Here is an 18,862-nt window from a genome sequence, read left to right as displayed (position 1 = left end):
TCTCTGGTGCTAGCAAGGAGAGGCCAGGGCGCTGCTCGGCCTCCTTTAATCCCAGAATCCTGCAGCCACAGAATGGGCCCGCCCCTGTGGCAGCAGGGTCGAGGCCCAAAGCATCGTACATATAAAACACTGGGGAGGGAAGGAAAAAGCGAGGATCGTTCTCAAGATGGATGGCAGATATGGCTGCAAAACAATGCGAATGCACTTAATACCACTAAACCGTACCCTTGGAAACAGGTAAGATCGTTACGTTTTAAGTTGGGCAGGAAGATGACAAGTTCAAGGCCAGCCTGGAGTACATAGTGAGACCGTGGCTTAAAAAATAAATAGATAAAGCTAAGTTTTATAGCACACATTTTATCACAGTACAAATTAACAATTCTTTGTAACTGATTTAGGTAAAAGCTATCTCTTTCTTGAGGAACTATTTTCACATTGGGAGTTCCCTTAAAAAATTACTAATTGCGGCTGGGGATTTAGCTCAGTGGTGCCACCGCCTGCCTCACGAGTGCAAGGTCCTGAGTTCAATCCCTGGCACCTCCCATCCAAATTACGAATTGTTCATGTGGATGGGAAATTTGGAGAATTCTGTAATTATCCCAAGCCGTTAGATTCAGGACTACTGGTGATGACAAATGTCAAATTACACAGATTATTTTTCTTTTAAACAGGCTACAAATGACATGAAGTTAAACTAAATCAATACCTATGATATATGATCATATTGTCAAAATATATTTCTCAATACAAAGGAAAACACAATTTAGGTCTATAAAAACTATGTGGAATGAATCAGATCCTCCCAAATCCACAGGTGAAGCCCTAGGCCAGTGATAACGAAACTTTCAGAGGCCGAGTGCCCAAAGTACAACCCAAAGCTCATTTACTCATCACAAAGTACCAACACTGCAATTAAATCCAGATACTGGAGTTTCAGTTTAGAAAAAGCAACACGGTGACTTGACTCAGGGGCTCTGTGTGCCACCGCTGCCCTCGGCCCTACCGTGACTATCTGGATTCAGGGCTTGATGGAGAACCAATTAAGGTTAAATGAGGTCACAGGGGTGAAGCCCTGACCGGAAGGACTAGCGGCCTTCTAAGGAGAGGAGGTATCAAAGTCGATCCTCCCTCTCTCCGTACACAGACAAAAAGGAAAGGCCATGTGAGGACGCAACAAGAAGACAGCCAGGGAGAAAGAGCTGACCAGAAAAGTGACATTTTCTGGCACCTGCCCCTTGAACAACTGGCCTCCAGAAATGTGAGAAAATAAGAATCTATTGTTTAGGCCTCCCAGCCTCTGCTATTTTGCTTTGTTACCACAGGCCGCGCACACTAACACAGTATCTTCATTGTTCCCCAAATTTACAGTGGTGTGGAGCATGAGAGTCCTGTTGGGGGCGAAAGTAGTTATGAATCGCTCACCATTGTGCTGCTCTGCAAGAAGACAGAGGGCAATGTTTTATATGTGCGATGCTTTGGGCCTCGACTCTGCTGCCACAGGGGCGGGGTAAGTCTGTGGCTGCAGGATTCTGGGGTTAAAGGAGGCCGAGCAGCACCTGACCTCTACTAGCTAGCACCAGAGAGAGCCCCCATCCCCTCTGGGACAATCAAGTATCTCCAAACACTGCCAATCCCCCGCCTGTGGGGTGGGCGGGAAATCACTCCCCGATGAGAACCACTGTCCTATACTTAGAAAGAGGTATTTGGGAACGGCCTATGTTTATACAGAAAACTGAAAGGAAACATAAAGAATACAACGTCCTTTGATTTGAAGGAAGAGCAGGAAACAGTGGAGGAGGTTATGGAAGGCTCTTCCATTATGTTCAGGCCCTTCATGGCCATTTTACAGCCACACTTGGGAGCCATTTTCAAGGACTTAATTCTGACTGCGTATGTTAATTTAGGTCCTCATGATCCAGACTCTGCTGGGAGGAATCCCACCATCGGCCTTTCCATCAGCTGAGGACACCCAGCATGTTCCCCACCTCTTGGGTCTGGGAGGAAGGTAAGTACATAGCAGGTTGCCCTGGAGAATGCAGGTTTCCCAGGAACACTGTAACACCCAAGGTGTGTGTTTGTGTTCCGAATAAAGACAAATATCCCTAGAAGGAAAAGCACATTGAGTATATCTGGAACTGCAGATTGGAAGGGAAGGAGGAAAGACAGTGAATCCTTTGGTCAAAGAGCACAAAGTGCCATTGTTCCAGGGGTTTACCCACCTACATCCACACCTCTGAATCAACAGGCTGGGTCCAGAAGGCCCCTCGAGGGCCGGGCATTTAGCTCACAGGCACTGCGCCTGAGTAGCAAGTGCCAGGTCCTTAGTTTGATCCCAGATACTGAAAAAAAATAATCTGTTCCAGACAGGAATTTAGCTCATTGGACCATGCCGGCCTAGTAAGCACAAGGTCCTGAATTCAATCCCTGTATCACACTCACACACACACACACACACACACACACACACACACACACACAGCAGAAGGACCCTTGAGGGTTTAGCTAAGACAGATTACCCCTCCCCACCTGGTGACTGGGCCCCACATTTGCCGAACCCCCTCTCTAGAGTGGGGAAACCCCACCCAAGCTGGTCTTTGACAGAGTGCACTGGCCAGCTGAGACCTAAAGGGGGTGCTGTTTTGTCTCTGTGACCACCTCAAATTTTGCGAAGTCCACAGACTCCAGGGCACCTCTTCTCTTCCTGCCCCTTCAAAGATGACTATCTGGGTCAACTGTGCCCTTTGATTTCAAGGATAAAAAGGATCTGGTGAGAGCTGGCCACTCATCCTTGTCACTGAGACCCCAAAAAGGACAGAGATCAGAGTTAAATGAGAAGCAACACTCGCACACACAAACATGCATCACAGCCCGAAAGCCACACAGCATGTGGTGGGGGCGGCTGGCGGATGCACACACACTGGTCCTCAGGGGCAAAGAGGCTCGATCAGACAACCCGGCACAGGCCAGGCTGAGAACACACTTCCGCAGGCGAGGAAGGGTGATGGAGGATCCAACTCCAGTCAGACACAGCACAGGGACAGAACTCAGGGCACTGGGCTGTGGCTAAAGTCCGTCTCAGAGTCCACCACTGTCACCTTGGAAAAGTCAGAATCAGGGAGACAGAGACTACAGGGGCTGCAAGGAGTGCGGTGACATGAGGGGGCTTCTTGCGGTGACGGAAAGCCTCTAGTCTGGATTGTGGCGGGTTCTCGTGCTCCTACACACACGACAACCCTGCAAAATCCCCTCAAAGGGCCACACGGGCACACGCTTCTGTCTACACCATCAAGCTAGTACCGCGTTCTGACTCCGGATAATGTGGGGCTGCCCGGCAAGACGTGGTCCTTCAGGGGAAGTGGGAAGAGACAGTGGGACTCACCAGGCTACACGGGCCATGTTTTGTGAGTCTGACAGGACTGCAGAATAGAAGGCTTTAAGCTGGATGTGGTGGCACGCCTCTAGCCCCAGCTGCTTGGGAGGCTGAGGCAGGATGATCCAAAGTTCCAGGCCAGCCTGCGCGACACAGCAAGATCTTCTAAGAAAAATAAGGGAGCTGGGGGTGTAGCTGATGGTGGAGTGCTCGCCTAGCGTGCTCACGACCTTAGGTTCAATCCCCAGTACTGCAGGGGGGACAGAGTTACTTCAAAAGGAACAGGGTCGATGGATGAATGAATAAAGGAAACAGGACCTATCCATAGACTGGAACCGCACACGCCTGTACAAAGCATGAAAGTGCTGATACAGGCGACCATGAGGGTGAACCACGAAAACGATACGCCGAGCGGATGACGCCAGACACAGAAGGCCGCCCTTCTGCGCAAGATCCCGCACCCGTGAAAAGCCCACAGGAGGCAAACACACAGAGTCAGGAGGTGCACGAGTGGTTGCCGGTGGGGGCGGGAGGTAGGAGTGGGGAGAGGCTGCTGATGGGAAGGAGTTTCTTTCGGGAGTGAAGACGCGTTCTAAAACCGACCATGGTGATCCGAGGCAACTCTGAATGTATTCAAAACCGCTGAATGGTGCCCTTTAAATGGGTCAGTTACCGCTCTGTGAACTGCACGCATCTCAATATGGCTGCTACAGAAACAACAAAGCCTGGTTCAGGCAGCCACAGATCTTTGTGACACCGGGGTTCCGTCTCCCAGAACCCTGCGGCCCGCCACATTTGTGGAAGCTGGGTGTGCAGGGAATTCACCTCGCTTACTGAGGTCCTCACAGCAGATACTGGTTATTTTCCCCCCACAGGATCTCGGGGCCAGCTGGGACCCATACTGCTGAGGCGGGACGCCATCAAAATTCAATAATCAAAGTGCACTCCCACTGGAGTCCTGGGGCAGTGCCGTGACAAAGCCATTTGGCATCACAAAGCCGAAAAATCGTTAAGTCGAACCACCATCAAGCCCGGGATCGTCTGCGTAAGGATTCTGACATGGTCTACTATTCTTGCTTCAGTCTTGGGGGCCGTAAGAATCACCTCTTTCAAACTCCGTGCTGGCCCCCCTCACCGAGGGGAGTGACCTCAGGTGTGTCCCACAGACAAAGCTGGCTGTGCTCATGCTGAGAGCACTTGGGTGAAAGGCCCCCTGGGGAAAGTGGTAGACAGGGCCGCTTTCTTTCGTCCTTTTTCCCACATCAATCTCCTCCTTCCACTGGCCTGCTGCTTTACCTACTTACCCCAAAATAACTGCTCCTTTGTGCCTGTCTCGTCTCTACTCAGGGAGTCTGTGGTTGTACTTGCTCAGCGGCACCAAAATCCTACCCACTCTGCCTCGAGCCATCTTCCCCGGCTCATTCGCCTCTTGCTGACAGAGCCTGCCCCAGAATTCCTGCCAGCCCACTGCCCCAGGACGGGGCCCAAGCACAGGTTTCATGGGAAACTGGCTGTTCCGTACACAGCCTTGCGGCTGGTATGTCCCGACGCGTTCCCAGAGCACACAGGAGACAAGACAGAAAAAAGGCAGACACTTCTCACATTTGTTTGCTCTAAACCAGAAAAAAAATAAATATCTCAAATGCACATTGGGGGGGTATGCAGAAGCTGTGTTTTACTCAGAGGTGCCCACATTTTAATTACTGTCGCCATTCATTTCTAAAATTCACGCGTGTCCAATGTGACGAGCGGGCTGTTAACTGCCCATGAAGGTCCTCGGCATGCTTGGGTTTGACAGGGGAGTTGTAAAATCACTATTACATGAGATCTGGAGAAATCACACTTCTAGCACGTAACGACCGTGCGGTGTTATTTGTCTTTTAGACACAGAAAAAAACCCCGAAAGCAGTTATCAGGTTCTTCGTTACGCAGGAAGAAACCCACTTGATAGTTTCACTTACTCAGAAGCAAGCGGAGGCAAATCCCCTCTTCCGCCCACGCTCTTGCTAGGCCTCTCTTCTATCTTCCGTCACCTGTTAAGGAATTACAGGAAAGTGAGGCAAAACTTTCAACACGTGCAGGCGGGCGTATCCGTGGCCCCTGCTATAGCGGGGCAGGCATCGGCACCCGTGTGGGTCACCCCCCTACGTGACTCTGCTCCGTCAACCTTGGCCCACGTGTAGGTCAGAGTTCTCACCGTCCTTTGCGGATGGACACTGCCTGATGCTCTCACAGCCACAGAATCACAGTTCCCAGAATGCAGCCCTGTTGGGCGGAATCCCCGCGGCGGTAGTGCAGCGTTAACAAGAGCGAGCCCGTGGGGTGTCGGACAACCTACGGGTTCAAGGCTGACCCTCTGTTCGGTGCTACGGTGAAACTCTTCCGTAGCCCTGCTCCAGAGGCAGGGAGCGCCATCTGACCGAGCGTGGTGGCGGCGCTGCCAGGGGACCCACCTTCCCTGCCAGGCTAAAGCACGCGGAGCAGCAGGACGGGCGTTTCCAGAAGTCAGGGCAGCTCGGCAAAATCTCACTGGTGCTAAGTCTGCATGGAGACGTGTGGAAGGTCTTGCTTGGGAAGGGCAAGGGCAGTGAGCTTGGAACCAGGTGCACAAGGTCATTCAAGGTCAGTGGAGAGAGTTGAGCAGGGGACAGGCAATCTGCTTGCAACTGGGGCCCTGGGCAGAGCTCCCAAGAATTGCCACGAACCTGAGCCAATGCACAGCCCATCCTGCCACTCTTCTACCATGCGCTGTTGCACACCGTCTTATTTGGACAGAAATAAGGATCCGGGCACTGTGATGTGTACCTGCAGTCCCAGCTGCATGAGAGGCTGAGACAGGAGGATCTCCAGTGTGAAGCCAGCACTGGCAAATTACTGAGATCTTGTGTCAAAATACAGCGGTACCTCAGTTCATGAACGTCATTCTCCCCATGATTCTGATTGCAAACCGAACTGAATGAAACTGAATCAAATTCAATGGTTAGGTTTAACACCGACCTTATGAAGAAATTTGATTTGGTTCTCGTCCAATTCGGTCTGCAACTAGAACTGTGGAAAGGATTAAGTTTGTGAACCGAGGCACCACCGTCTAAAAGAAAAGGGCTGGGACTGTAGCTCAGTGCACAGCACCAGCTCTGCACGCACAGGGTTCAGTCTCCAAGGCCAAGGAAGAAAGGCAGGGAGAGGGGAAAGAAAGGAAGAAAAGAATAGAAACAGAATAGACCCGCAGGCCTTCTGCTCCTAACGAATGCTCACAAATGAACTCTGGTTAAACTTCCTCCGTTGTAAAATAGGAACATGAAATTATTTACGAGGTTTCCTCCACATGGGAGAAATGTGAGGGGCCGTTTCCCTGTTGACTTCCTTTGTAAATTCTAGGGGGAGATATTCGCCTAGAACTTAACCTAAGACCTTGTTAAAGACAAAAAGGAAGAAATCCAGAGGGAGGGCAGGAGTGTGTGCCTCACAGCCCACCGAGCCTGGAATTACAAGGGTGCAGTATGTTTCCAGACTCTTCGGCGACTGCCTACCAGTTGCAGCTCCAGCGAGACCCAAGCGGTGCGTCAGAGAGCAGTGCGGAGAATCTCAGCTATGTTTTCTGAAGCCACTAAGCCCGGCAGGAGAACTGGAGTTCCCTGCAGATGCCCTTCCTTGGCTCAGCGGGCCCTGCGTTAATTAACCTGAGGTGGCGGGCAGGGGTAGCAGTGGGGGCATCGTGGTACCAGACCCAGCTGGGTGTCCTCCTTACAGGTTCAAGTTCTCAGCGCGGAAGCCGCTGTTTCGGTGTTAACAAATCAACCCGCATCCGTCCGCGCACCCAGGCAACGCAACCAGCAACAGACTTGTGAAGTCCTTTTTCCGCCGCTTCCCAGGACGCAGGGATTCTGCTCCCCGGGGACGGGAGGCGGTGTCTAGGGACGTGGTTAGTCGCCAGGGCTGGGGAGGAATCGGCTGGCATCTACTGGGCAGAGGCCAGAAAGCTGGTGGGCCCCGTCGGGGTCAGGGGAGCCCCTTGGCAAAGACGGCTATTTGATGTGGACGCCCATACTCTGCCAGCTGAGGAGCCCTACTCACAGCACACTAACATTCCTACCATTTTACAGAGGGTACACCTGATAGATTGTCATTTCCGGTCCATGTTTATTCTTCTCAAAGGAACACATGAAATCAGTCTTCTAAAAGTAAAATACACGGGAGTCTACAGCCTCCTCTTTAAAAATCATGGCCCCTCCCCAACTCGATTTCCAAGGCAGCCACTTTGGAAGCTTAGAAGTACTGCTGTTACTCTTGGTGTCTCTTGATACTAATTTCCAAGTTTCTGAATAATCCGCTTGTGATACTAAAAACACTTTGGGTAACATTCCAAAATACCAATTTTTAAAATAATGTGTTAATCTTCTCACACAGAGAAGGTTTTAACTTTTAAAAAATTTCTACAACCAATTCTATGCTTAACTTCCCACATTTTCCTAATCTTTGTTATGTAATTGGGGGGGGGTAATTCTATACACCCTGTTTTGGCGATGGGATGGTTACTGCAGAACAAGCAGTATAGCATGATTAGAATTCACAGGCCCGGGGGCTGGGGATGTAGCTCAGTGGTTCCACTGCCTGCTTTGCAAGTGCAAGGTCCCAAGCTTGATCCCTGGTACCAAAAAAAGAAAGAAAAAGAAAGACTCACACAAGGTCCTGAGTTTGACTCCCATACTGGGGAAAACAAAAGATTCACTTCTTACTGAACTTTTGGATTTTTCTCAAGTTACTGGCTGCCTCTGTTTTTACATCTTTAATTTCCTATCTATCTACCTGCTCTAATAGTCCTAACAGTAGAACCCAGGGCCTCTGCAGGGAGTCACACACACAGCACCAGCACCCCCCTTCGTTAGTATGTGGTACATAACGGGTACCCTCATCTGGGGGAGTTGGTACACACACATATCGTATCTTTTTCCTGCTCCCCCTTCCCGGGAAATCCACAGTCCTCTACCCACACCCACAAAGTCTACCCCCTTCTCCTCAAACAATTCTTCCAAGGCCCCGGAACATTCTCAGATGCAGTATCTTACACGATCAACACCTCAGATAACCCATCAGTTCTGGGTGCTCTGGGTGACTCCCAACACCCTCTCCATGTCCCCCCTTCCTGGGTTTCCTCCCACACTCTGCTTGGGTCTCCAGAGAAGCGATGTGTGAAACTTGTGTCTACCAACGTGCCAGACGTGTGTAAACATTGTCATTCCAGCTGTAATAAGTACTGGACGGAAATCTTCACAATTCTGAGTGCAATTTATTTTCAAACGATTCTATGTTCATCTGTTTTCTAACTTCTAGGGTTGCTGCTAAGAAATCTGATGACATTGGGATGACAGAGCTTTTGTACACGACTTGCTTCGAATCCAGGAAAGTACCTAGGCGCTACTTATATCTCTACTGTTTTTTGTTGTTGTTGTTTCTTTGTTTGTTTCGGTACGGCGGATTGGACTCAGGACCTCGCGCTTGCAAGGCGGGTGGGAGGCCCACTGAGCCAAATCCCCGATCCATCTCTAGTATTTGAATGTGGCGTGGTGATGAGCTTGGAAGTGGTAACATTTTGATTGATCCCTCTAGTCACTTGGTGTGACGCTTCCCTTTTCTACAGATTTAAGAATTTGCCCCAGGCATGGTGGCGCACGCCTGTCATCCCAGCCCTCGGGAGGCTGAGGCAGGAGGTGGATCACCACAAGTTCCAGGCCAGCCTGGGCTGCATAGTGAGTTCAAGGCCAGCCTGAACTACATAGTGAAACCCTGGCCTAAAGGAGGAAAAAAAATGGAATTTGATGGGTTGCTTTTGTGTTGTTTTGGCTGGTGTATTCTCTCCCTGCCCCCAAATTCCTCTTAGGCAAATAATGACTAAGCACAGTGCCTCTGTCCCACAAACCTTTCTACACTGTTTCTTCACAGTCTAGTAAGGTGTCCACTGGCTACGTGTGGCAACCGAGCACAAGAAATAACAGCTAGTAGGAGTGATAAAACGAAATTTCTGTTCAATTCCAACTAGGCTCAGTCATACACGGCTAGCGACTAGCACATTAAAGTAGAAACAGACTTAGAACAGGGAGAAAAAAGAAGACAACAGGAAGATCAAGGCCTTTAGCACCAATTGTAAGGTGGCGGTAAACTAGAGTTCAGAAGGAAAATAAGAGAAAGTTTCTAAATCCCATCATCACTGTTTTCCATATAAAATCGGAGGATCTAATTCCCTACGGCCTCCTTCCTTGTAGGAATAAGGATCTCAGTGGGTACCGGAAAAACAGAAACATCTCTTTGTTCCTGAAGAGGTGCTTTATCATCCCTTCACGAGAAACGGACATGGGGATGCCCTGTGCAAAATTTAAAATAAAAGGACTCACCTTTCATTAAAGCCTCCCGCCGCGCATACAGCACAACACATAACAGGCGTGTGTTTAAAACAGGTACGAATGGAATCAAAACCAAAGGAAAGTCACTATTCAGCACTATTGAAGGCACAGAGAAATAGAGATCCAGGGATATTTACTCCGCTCTTGAGTTAAGTTATTCAGTACTCATTAGTTCCTGCAAAATGAGAATCTTTCTTATGCTTATAGGTTTTACGAGTCCAGTATGAAAGCGTGAACCATTCAGCTAAAAAGAAAAACAGATACTAAATAAAACACATAAACTTGATTTCCTTCAGGTCTCACTGAGCTTAATAACAAGTATTTTGTGCTCAGCGAGGTGGCAAAATCAATGGTCTGAAACAGAACGCAAACCTACAGTACCGCAGTATTTGTTTCTGAGTAATTACGATTATTCAAATTAGTGACAGATTAAAAGTTATTTAGTACCCTGAAACTAACCTTTAGCAAAAGAGAAAGAATAACAACATGTAAAGACAGTGCACTGAAGCTGGGGATTTAGCCGAGTGGTTCCACTGCCTGCCTGGCAAGCACAAGGTCCCAAGTTCGATCCCCGGTAGCAAAACAAACAAACAAAACAACCCCAAAAGATGATGCACTCGAGTCCTTGGTTAACATGATCTTTCTTACTAGGCCAACTGTCAGTCAATAGCAATTTGAATCTCTTCCCAGATATGATGCCAAACTTTGTAAAGATAATCCACTCGTGGTACTAATCAGCTTCTTTTTCATGGGTGTAATAGCACACCGGGAGGTTGGTTAAGAAAAATCCCAATCAATCTCCTTCCCACATCCCAAAGCACTGGCTCCACATTTTCGCAGAGAGCATTAAGCCTAATTTTAAATGTGATTGTCCAGCACATTATTTATTCACTGAAATTATGATAAAAGTCTCCGCACAGCATACGGTCCTGGCGTTCATATTTCGGTTTCTGTTGTTTGCAAAACACACCTGGTTCCCTCCTCACCTGGAAAGGTCAACTGTACCATCTCCAATTTCACACAACAATTCAGTGAGCAAATCCCACTCTGGAAAACAATTAAATGTACTCAAAACCTCCCTCTGTCAGGCACCAAATTCAGCTATTTGCTTACATAAATGTTTCAGAACCACAGATGTGTATACAGAGACATCCGTAATTACCGGCTAACACAGGAACTAAGTATTAAAGCAAGCACACATGTATGTATCTTTCTTTTCCCCCTGTTCCTTCCTTCTTCTGTTTCTCCTTTCTCTTCTCTCGTGTGCCAGGGATGGAACCCAGGGCCTCCCACAGGCTAACCAAGTGGTCTTTCACTGGGCTCACCTGCAGTCTGACACACGTATACTTCTATTCACAAACCGCTGTTTCTTTGTGTCACCTCCACAGGAAGACATCAGAAGGCACTACGGCCATTTTGTGTGTATGAATTTCACAGCGCTTTGCTTTCACGGCAGAGAACCCCATTTCTACACTCACCATAGTCCAACAAAGGGAGGCTCACAGAGTTCCTCCACAAACAGACACCAATCAGGGAAGACATCACACACACACACACACACACACACACACACACACACACACACGCTCAAGATGGCACACTTGGGCCTTTCCAGCCCTCAATCCAGAGCTCGCTCTTGAGTCTTTGCTGTTTCTGTCTTCTTGTCGTCCCTCCTGAGGCCTGGTTGAGTGGTGGGAAACAGTTTCCTAACAGTTTCTTTGCCTCTGACTCCCCGCCACCGCCACACCAAAAAAGGCAACACTCCTAGAGATGCTCTTCGGATGTTTGCCTGAGGGAACCACATGCAAAGCGGAAATCTGCCTGCAGGGTCTCTCTCTCTCTCTCTCTCTCTCTCTCTCTCTCTCTCTCTCTCTCCTCCGCACCCTACTTATGGGCTGTCAGGAGGCCACAGTGGTGCTGTACCACACCCTGCCAGCATGACATGCTGCCTCACCTCAGGCCCACAGATATGGACGGAAGCTAAGCATGGACTGAAACCCCTGAAACCGTAATCCTTCTTGAAAGATCTATTATGCCCCACTCAGGAAAAGAAAACAAGGAGGAGAAAAAAACCCTCAGAGTGGCTTTCAAGAGTACAAACAAGGCAATGCAATAATTAACTGGGCAGACAAAAGGTGATGTTAGGGAACCGAGATGAAGGTAAGAGGTGAAGTTGGTACCAGTGTGTGTCAGCCAGCTGTGGTGGCGGACACTTGTAATCCCAGCACTTTGGAAGGCTGAGGCAGGAGGATCACAAATTTGAGCCCAGTCTGGACAACACAGTGACTTCACGAGCCCCTGTCACAAAATAAAAAATATAAAGGGCTGGACATTTGCTCGATGCAAAGGCTCTAGGTTCAATCCCCAGGAACTCCCTCATCTCCCACAAAAATGTGTACGATTCCTCCCAGGGGTCCCAGGAAGAGGGATGGAGCTACAGGCTATGCACACACGGGCCCTTTCACAGGAATGCTTCTGAAGATAACCCTCAATGCCCGATAACTGCAGAGTGCTGAAGGGCAGCTCGGCGGCCGGATCAGATGTGGGTGCGTAAGCCACAGTGCGGAAACACGCAAACCTCCCTGCAGAATACTTTTGGAAGCACGCCAAGTCCCAGCCGGGCTGCAGGGCCCTTGGAGCCCGCAGCACGCTGTAAACACATCTTGGTGACAACGACACCTAAGTAACTCGTATCTCTACCGACCACACACAAGCGTCTGCAGGCATTTGCAAAACACAACACATGCATGGACTAACTTAACACTGATCGGGGCCTGGGTGCGTGTGAACATCTTTGCAGCTTTCCTGAGGACTAAGGTGAGACGGCTGGCATTCCTCTCTACTCTAACAGGCCGCAGCCCTGCAGAGTCCCCCTGGGCTTGTTTTTTTGTTTTGTTTTGTTTCTCATGGTGCTGGGGATTGAACTCGTGAGGCATGCAGCGGAACCACTGAGCTCCATCCCCCCACTCCCACCCCTGGCTTGTGAAGGACCAGGGGCACAGGCCGCGATGGCCACGACCCGCTGACACACACCGTGTGCGCGATTTCAGCCTGCCAGGTTGGGAACACAGCCCAGACACCGCATGTGCAGATGGCAAAGGGCTCCATCTTATAGAATCTAGCGGAATACACCTCTCCTCTCTGATAGTTCTGAAGGTCAGACGTCCAAAGCCAGCCGTTTACCTGATTCAAAATAGGAGCTTAGTTTCTGTCTTTCTTTTCCTCACATGGGAAGAAGGTCCGTGATGGTCAGCAAGGGTCTGTTTCATCTCCCACTGCCCCTACAGGGTGGTCAACCAGCATGTATTTGTCTGAAAGCAAGCCTGGTTGGAAACGAGTGCAGAGAGTAGTCATTCTGACAGCGGAAAACCATCTTTGCTTTGTCGGCAGTCGAGCCTCTGACACCCCAAACCAGTCTGCTCTCCGTGAGAGCCAGCATTTCATCAGACTGGTGACTGACCCAAAGCATCATGGCACGAGCGCACCAGGACGGTCGCAGACGCCCTGTTGCTCGAGGTGGTCTGGCTGATCCCTAGGATGCTCTGGAGGGCCCCCTTTCCACCTGACAAGCGTCCTAATTTAGATGAGGAAGGACACGTCTTCCACAAGCTTCCGTGACAAGTCCACACCAGCGCGGAGCAGGGTCTGGATGAACGAGCAAGGAAAGTCAAAGCGGCAGACCGGTTTCTTCCCAAAGATGCCAGGAGGTTCTAACCCTGGTGCTCCTTCCCAGAAGGGCACAGCAGCCCAAAAGGAAAGGTCTAACCTCGACCCTAGAGAGCCATCCGAGGCAGCTTCCTGTATCTGCTGTCTTGAAACAGCAGAAGTCAACAAAGTCAGCAAAGGCAAGGACGGGCCTCACTTTTTCCACTTGGTAGAACCGGCCGGCCCTACTATTTGGGAAGCGGCCTCCATCGCAGGCATCTCCAATAGCCATGCCCACCCGGGTGCAGGGCCACAGCCTCGTGGTGGGACTGTCCACTCCAAGAGCACAGGGGCTGCAGTGGTTTTTAGTTCATCTGTACGCGGCCCGCAGCAGGCACCCGTGCCTCCGCTTGGTCCGCCTTCTACACCCACAGGTGTACTTCCCAAGGACACGTCCGCACTCCAGGGCACACTTCATTCACCAGATGCTGCCCTGTCCTCCCGGCACGTGCAGCCTGCCACTGTCGTCTCGTTCTGCTCCCCGCAACCCCCAAACGGATCTCAAGCTCCTCCACCAGATCTTAAGTCCTATCTAACCTCGCCACCCCTCTGCGCCCGACATTTCACCTCCCCCTGCGGACCCTCACTTGGCACTGCGGCCTCTGGGCAGTGACACGGAACTGCTCTCCACCTGATTAACCCCCTGCAAGTCCACACGCCGAATCTTCCTGAAAAGCAGAGGTCCGGTCCCAGCTCGTCGCTCACAAATAGGCAGTAGATGGCACCTGTGTCAGAAAGTGAGGCCACACTCCTCTCATGGCCTGCCTGAACCCGAGATTCCTGTGCAGCCAGAAGAAGTGCGGGGTAAGGGCTCGTGACAAGTCCAAGCAGTAGGCTACATACGCTCCAACCATATGCTGTCTGCGGGAGGCAAAGTAGTACCCCTCGCCACCCACAATGATCCTACTCCAGTCCCTAGGAACTAGGACTGTGTTAGGTTCTGGGACCAAGGGCAAAGAAGTCCCAGAGAGAATTCAGGTCACTAATCAGCTGACATTTAAAACTGATTAAACTGCCTGATGCATACATCTATCATCCCAGATACTGGGAGGCTGAGACGGGCGGATGACTGTTCAAAGACAGCCGGGGCAACCTACTGAGACCCTGTGTCAAAATAAAAGATTAAAAAGGGCCGAGGGTGTAGCTCAGTGGTAGTGCTCCCTTGGTCTGGGGTTCAATCCCCAGTACGGCAAAGAGAGAGGGTACGAGGGTGATCCCGGATTATACACGTGGGCTAGATGTCATTAGAAGAGCCCTTTACATGTGAGAGTCAGGAGAAGAGCTAGTTCTGGTGGCTGGGATAAGAAACACTCAACCCACCGCTGCTGGCTTCACAGGCGGAGAAGGGGCTGTAAGTGAAGGAAAGTGACAACCGGGAAAGGCAAAAACCCAGGAGATCCTCCCCTCAAGCCTCCAGAAAATAAGAAGAAACAACTGTAACCCAACCCATTTTGCACCCCTGAGCTCCAGAACTCGACGACAGTACACGTGTGCTGTTACAGCAGCCACTGGAGACTGATACGCACTGCTTGCTCTCTGCCGATGCTCTCTCTTCTTCCCCTCTTCTGGTGCACTGTCTCTCGAATGGTCTCCTTCACGTCAGGCATCACCCCTAAGACCCACTTTCTGCAACTCAAGCACCCGCACTCTCTTGTGTCACTACAGACATGCAGCTGGGACCCTCATGGGTCGCTCGAATGAATGAATGAGATTCGGCAATCAGGGCCCAAATAAGGACGAGTGTGAGAGTCAGCCCTTTCTTACCTCCTTCCCTGCATCCTATTCTCAGTGAAACACATTAAACCACCCCACTGATATGACAGGTCCAGAACGCACAGATTCATAGAGACTCCGGATTCGTGGCGGCCAGGGGCTGCTTGTAGTTCCACAACTGGCGGGGGGCAGCGGCGACAAAATATTCAAAACTCATACTGCCCAACTTTGTACATTTACAAAAAAAAAAAAAATCACTAACAACTCATACTGCCCAACTTTGTACATTTACAAAAAAAAAAAAAATCACTGAATTAGCCATCTATAAAGGATGCATTTTAGTAGGTAAATTAGAGCTCAATGTGGCTGTTTAAAAAAGAAATTACCCAAGCCCTCTGAAGCCAGGATTATGGAAGTATAGATGTTAAAGGCGGTACACATGACACCGTCAATGTGCAATCAGAAAAACGAGACCACCTCCGATTTAAAAAAAAAAGAACCAACACTCTGGAGCAAATGCTCTGGAATGTAAAGGGACTTCAAATATGTGGATTTCCTAATGTCAGGAGCACAAAAGCATAATTTTAAGTCAGCGAGAAGCGTACACAGCAGCTTGCTAATCCAAATTACCTCCGAATAATAAGCATTATTGAATCAAATCATATGTGTACATAACACGGTTTCAAGCTGGTCTGTGATACAAACTGAAATGCCTAAAATGTGTCTCATTAAAGTCACAACAGAACCCACAAGATGAAACCCTTGGAATATGTGCTTAACAGAAGTTAAGGGTTCTGATACCAAGCCCTGACTTCCTAAGTGTATTTTAAATTCAACGCAAGCGCACATTAAGAAATTCAATTTTCTGTTGTCACACGTGAAAAAAATGTGAAACGAACAATGATGGCGAAATATTCTACATCTCTCTCACATACACAAACTGCCCAGTTGTACAGCTTTTTCCAGACTGTTAGGACCAGAACCGCTAAAAAGGTATGTGTAAACTCACGCACCATCCTTTCTACAAATACACTCTTCTAGTTCTATAACGACGGCATCGTTATTATAAAATTGGCCCTTGTAGGTCTACTGTTCAAAAGAACATGGTCATACATGGCCAATTATGCCTGGGTGCAAAAAACACAAGGGGAGAAGAAGATCAATGAAAACGACAGCACGCGGCTGACAGATCTCATCTACAAGAGGAAGGACAGGGAGCCCCAGGAGCAGCCAGCGGAAGTCCCAGGTCCAGCCCTTCTGCCACATTCCGTCCCAGGTTCCTGACCTTTGGTCCAGGGGAGTCAGTACACTGCTTTCCCGTGGCTGCTGTAATGCACGATCCCAAGTTTAGGAGCTTTAAGAAACACAAACCCATTGTCTTAGGGTCTCATCTGGGTCCCTGCCTGCATCCCACTCTGGAGGCTCTGGGAGCAAAGCCATTTCCGGCCTGTCCTTTTCCTAAGAGCCGCCCACAGCCTCTAGCTCAAGATCACATCGGCAAAGTCCCCTCTGCTGTGTAAAGCCAGGCTCCAGGACTCAGAAAAGGACATCTTTATAGGGTCCTCATTCCACCTCTCGTAGCTGCCCCAAGGAGCAGACTGAGCCGTGTGGAAGTAATTTAAAGTCGATGACACATGAGACCAATGTTAGGTGGTGGCAGCAGGAACAGGAAGAGGCAGCATTCATTTCACTACCTTGAACAGTAGTAAGATCCTTTCTTTGCTCTGAGCAAATCCACACAGTCCTGCCTGCCTTATGCAGGCTACATTTGTAGAATACGGTGTGGAAATGAAACGGTTAGACTGGAGCGTTATAAACAATCGGATGGTGTAAGCCCAGCCAAGCCTCCTCTGATCTGGAACACACAAGGCACACAAACATCCTGATTCCTACTCCTCTGTGCCTCGATCCCCAAGTCACAGATGAACCTCACCGATTAAGCAATCCCCAGCGTGGGCACGCAGCCAGTGCTGCCTGGGATGGCCCAGCCCCTTCAAAGCCCACCTTTCTATGCACACCTGCTCCTCCTTTGCACCCCACTTTCTGAGTTTGGCTCGGGGCCAGCCATTCTTTCATCCCAGCTCTGCCCGCTTCAGTGTGTGTGTTTTGGGGGGAGGTGAGGATCACCAGAATCCTTATCTCACTCTCTGACCAGATTTGCGACTCTCCAGAGGAAAAATATGCCACTTGCTTGCCGGAAATCCAGAGCTGGCTGAGCACCTGGCACTGCGAGGGCTCAGGAAGTGCTGGCACCGTGAATTCATTCCCTTTCCCCGAAACTTCACATTTGCAGCAACACATGGAGAAATACTCCTTACAAAGACACAAGATTTCTGAATACAGCTCTGGGCCAATACAATTCTTCTGTTTTGTTTTGCTTTGTTTTGCAGACAAGGGTCTTCACTATGTGTTCTCGGCTGGCCTTCAGCTCGCTGTGGTCCTCCTGCCTCAGCCTTCCAAGTGCTGGGATTACAAGGGTGCACCCCCACACCAGGCAAGGTCCCACGTAATTCTTCCCCGTTTTTACAGCACGCTCTGTGAGGGTGTAAGCATCTTTCTGTCTACCCTCATCTCTATTTCTGACCAAGAAGCCGCAGGGATAATGTGGCAACACTGGCAAGGCATGTGTGCGAAAGAATGCTTTGTTAAAAATCCTACCACAGTAAAAATCAGGACGCTGTACGACTACGTTTTTAAAGCACACACACTACTCTACTAGGGACCCCTGAGGGAAAAAACGCAAAAATCCCTTTTGGTCAAAACATCAGCATTGCCAACATTACCTACAGCACATGCTAGCCGCCGGCCCTGCCCAGGGCAGCACAGGCCCCGGTGGGTCTGGCTGTAACTCATCCCCATCATACTGACGTGGCTCGTGCAGCAGCGCAAAAGAAACCGGTCCCTTAGGCAAATGCTGGTGGTCAGTATTAACGAGCCCAGGACGGTCACCTCGTGTGCTTCACCAGGGCAGAGCACAGACTCACCTGGGGTGAAGCGTGTCCGGATGTACACTTTTTAAAAATACAAAGCCCACATAGCAAGACTCTGCTACAGTTTGGATCTGCAACCTCCCTAAAGGTTCCTGGGCTGAAGGCCTGGTTCCCAGCAAAGGGCTACTGGAAAGTGGTGGAACCTTTAAGGGGTGGGTCCCAGTGGGAGGAAGTGAGGTCACTGGGGGGGGGGCATAGCCTGGAGTGGAGACCTGGGTGCCTGGCTCTTTCAGGTGGCCCTGATGGAAGCAGTGGAGGCTACCATGTGCTCCCCACTGCCGCGTGCTGCCTCAGGACAGGCCCCAGAAGCAAAGGAGCCAGCTGACTATGGGCCAAAAAAAAAAACCTATGCTCTTTTTAAGTCACTTAGTTCAGGTGTTTCTTTCCCAGGGACAGAAAGCTGGCTAGCACAGGCTCCAGAGCCTCTTCAAGTCTGCACCATTAGTGTCTGAGTTGTCCCTGTCCGTGGTGGGGATGTCTTGCGCACTGAGGATGGCAAGCAACACCCCAGGCCTCTGTGTCACCGTCTCTCCCAGCCGTGACGACTGGAAAGTTGTCAAGCACTGTCAAATGTTCCCTGATGGACACAATCTGTCCTATCAAAAATTTGAGAGGTGGAGACTAAAGCACTCTATCCTTCACGTGAAAACAACCTGATTTTTTTTTTTTTTTTTTTTTTTTTGTTG

General features: G+C 49.8%; 1 protein-coding gene across 1 annotated transcript in view; it reads right to left on the bottom strand.

Annotated features, from left to right (window-relative positions):
- Tbl1x (transducin beta like 1 X-linked) overlaps positions 1 to 18,862 on the bottom strand; it is a 185,036-nt gene that overhangs the window by 114,872 nt on the left and 51,302 nt on the right. Inside the window, exon 2 of the mRNA XM_010618760.3 lies at positions 5,332 to 5,403. The gene's annotated coding sequence lies outside the window, so the exon portion shown is untranslated. The remainder of the gene's footprint in view (positions 1 to 5,331; positions 5,404 to 18,862) is intronic.

This window comes from Fukomys damarensis, unplaced genomic scaffold, assembly GCF_012274545.1.
Source record: "Fukomys damarensis isolate Sample0158 unplaced genomic scaffold, DMR_v1.0_HiC HiC_scaffold_39, whole genome shotgun sequence".
Lineage (NCBI taxonomy): Eukaryota > Metazoa > Chordata > Mammalia > Rodentia > Bathyergidae > Fukomys > Fukomys damarensis.
The sequence above is the reverse complement of the archived record's forward strand: the minus strand, read 5'-3'. Positions and strand labels throughout refer to the sequence as shown.